Source organism: Gopherus flavomarginatus, chromosome 19 (assembly GCF_025201925.1).
Source record: "Gopherus flavomarginatus isolate rGopFla2 chromosome 19, rGopFla2.mat.asm, whole genome shotgun sequence".
Taxonomy (NCBI): domain Eukaryota; kingdom Metazoa; phylum Chordata; order Testudines; family Testudinidae; genus Gopherus; species Gopherus flavomarginatus.
Window position 1 is genome coordinate 18,760,025 of NC_066635.1, and position 3,570 is coordinate 18,763,594.

A 3,570-nucleotide genomic window follows, 5' to 3' on the forward strand; every position below is an offset into this window, starting at 1 on the left:
ATAAAATACCACTTTAAATTTATTATAAATATTTTTGAATATTTTTCTACATTCTCAATTATATTGATTTCAATTACAACAGAATATAAAATGCACAGCATTTACTTTATATTATTTGTATTACAAATATTTGCACTGTAAAAACTATATACCAAAGAAATAGTATTTTTTGATTCACCTCATACAAGTACTATAGTGCAATCTCTTTATCATGAAAGTGCAATTTACAAATGTAGATTTTTTTTTTGTTACATAACTGCACTCAAAAGCAAAACAATGTAGAACTTTAGAGCCTATAAGTCCATTCAGTCCTACTTCTTGTGCAGTCAATCGCTAATACAAATCAGTTCGTTTACATATTTGGGAGATAATGCTGCCCGCTTCTTATTTACAATGTCACCTGAAAGTGAGAACAAATGTTTGCATGACACGTTTATATCTGGTGTTGCGAGGTATTTACATGCCAGTTATGCTAAACATTCCTATGCCCCTTCATGCTTCGATCACCATTCCAGAGGACATGCTTCCATGTTAATGATGCTCATTAAAAAATAATACATTAATTAAATTTGTGACCGAACTCCTTGGGGGAGTATTGTATGTCTGCTGCTCTGTGTTTTACCCACATTCTGCTACATATTTCATGATATAGCAGTCTCGGATGCTGACCCAGCACACGTTGTTCATTTTAAGAACACTTTCACTGCAGATATGACAAAACACAAAGGAAGTACCAATTTGAGATTTCAAAAGATAGCTACAGCACTCGACCCAAGGTTTAAGAATCTGAAGTGCCTTTCAAAATCTGAGAGGGATGAGGTGTGGAGCATGCTTTCAGAAGTCTTAAAAGAGCAATACTTCGATGTGAAAACTACAGAACCCGAACCACCAAAAAAGAAAATCAATGTTCTGCTGGTGGCATCTGACTCAGATGATGAAAATGAACACGCATCGGTCCGCACTGCTTTGGATCATTATGGAGCAGAACCCATCATCAGCATGGAAGCATATCCTCTGGAATGGTGGTTGAAGCATGAAGGGACATATGAATCTTTAGCGCATCTGGCACACAAATATCTTGCAATGCTGACTACAACTGCGCCATTGTTCTCACTTTCAGGTGACACTGTAAACAAGAAGCAGGCAGCATTATCTCCCACAAATGTGAACAAACTTGTTTGTCTTAGCGATTGACTGAACAAGAAGTAGGACTGAGTGGACTTGTAGGCTCTAAAGTTTTACATTGTTTTGTTTTTGAATGCAGTTATTTTTTGTACATCATTCTACATCTGTAAATTCAACTTTCATAATAAAGAGATTGCACTACAGTACTTGTAGTAGGTGAATTTAAAAAATACTATTACTATTGGGTTTTACAGTGAAAATATTTGTAATAAAAATAAATATAAAATGAGCACTGTACACTTTGTATTCTGCACTCTACTTGAAATCAACACATTTGAAAAAGTAGAAAACATCCAAAATATTTAAATAAATTATATTCTATTATTGTTTAGCAGCGCGATTAATCGAGATTAATTTATTTAATCGCTTGACATCCCTAATATATAATATATAAAAATTAATTTCAGGGAACATCCTCAGTGCTCATGACAAATATAATACAAAGCTATAGAGAAGCCCTCTTTAAAATCACAAGACTTTTCTTTTGACAGCAATAAAATGTATTGGTCGCAACCCTATAATTTTAAAGCAACACTGCAAGTGTGCTTAATGAGCCATCCAGAGGACTTACAGGAATCTCTACTCAGAGTGCCAAAGTGAGGTTCTGAATGCAATATAGTTCTATACTGCACCACAAATCAGGGACATGAAACTGCTTTGGTCACACATAGCATCCGCTATGTCCTCCAACACTAAGGCAAAACCCAACCTGTTTAAAAGAAATCAATCAATCAGTAAACAATACAGGGTTTAGCCTACATATTGCAGGATACATGGCATGCTTCACTCAGAAGGGACATTTTCTTGCTTCTCTCTCCTTAAGGTTAATTTTTAAAGACGGGTTTGATTATTTTTTATATCTACTGCTCTTGAGTTTTAGAAACATAGAAGTTACTATACTGGTCAGACTGTTAGTCCAATCTAGTTCAACATCCTGCCTCTGGTAGTAGCCAGTATCGGATGCTACAGAGGAAAAGGAGAGCTCCACCCAATACATCTAGCTTCACACACATGGAAAATTCTTTCCTGAATCCCATTGGAGGCTTAAATCTGAAGAGTGAGGTTTGATGATCCTTTATTGTCTCTACTGAATAATAAAATACTAGAATTGGTCAGGTAATGATGTTTCCCCCTGTGGAATTTTTCTTTGAATTTTTTTGGGGGGTTTTCATCAAAACTCTCCTATTTTTTGGTTTAGAATTGATATTTTTTGAACATTTCCATTCTGTTGAAAAAAAATGTTCTGATGAAAACATTTTGACCAGCTCTATAAAATAGTCCCACACTTGTGTGGTAGGTAAGACCCATACATATATGAAGGGGGTTGTTCTGTGCTTTGTGTTGATATCTTCAGAGCTTATCCAATCACACACTGGAAAGCCCAATACACTGTGAAGATGGGTTTCTCCTGTTAAATTCTGATCACCTCAACATGCAGAGAGATGCAGTGTCTCGGATTAAACCAGTTGATTTAATCCTTTGAGCCAATGTAATGTAACATGTTGCAGCCTCTTGGTGAATTTAAATCTTGGCTATCTCAAAAAGAGATTTTATACTGGGAGTGCAGAGTTATGCCCTTTTCTTTAGGGCTATGTTTGTGTACAGGACACTACAATATCACATCCATATAGTCACTCATATGAGAGATGTACAAGGGTGCCTGGACACATTTTACTGAGGGTGAATGGCAGGGTGGAAAATTATTTTCTTCGCTACTGTATCTATTTAATAGTCGATTATGAAGACTTGAAAACAACAATGGAAAGGCAGATTGATATTTATACCTTTAGGAGAATATCCAAGATTGTAATTGTATTTTTATATTATTTAAGAGATTTTGAGAACTGAATATAAATAAAAGCTTGTGATTGAATTGTGATGTCTGAATCTTTCATCAGCCTGGCATTTCTTTCTCTCTGTCCTCACAGCAAGTGCTAAGACGAGGAAGATATTTTTCCCATCTCTTCTAGACAATTTAGGTTGTATCTTTGGAGGTGTTCCCCGTTCCATTTGTGCATTATGTCGTCGATGGTCCCCAATGTCTTCTTTACATTGGCCTCTGAGCTACTAATTGCACACACTGGCATTATGCTGACTAGAGGGCCTGATTTTGCATGGTGCCGTGCGCCCTTCCACTCCTGTTGAAATGGGGAGTGCCCTGCTTTCTTTGGATAACATGGAACCATAGGGTCACCCAGTACATCTTCATGTCAGCACGAACACAGTACTGTTTAGTGGGATGCTAGCTAGCTAGGTATCCATCCACCCTTTAAATAGCTTTCTACTACCTGCTTCCACTACCGTCCATTTCCCCAAACCAGGAACACTATTGAGAAGCTGTGGGGCAAAGATATTTCGCTTTGTGGCTGTTTTACAACATGTAGT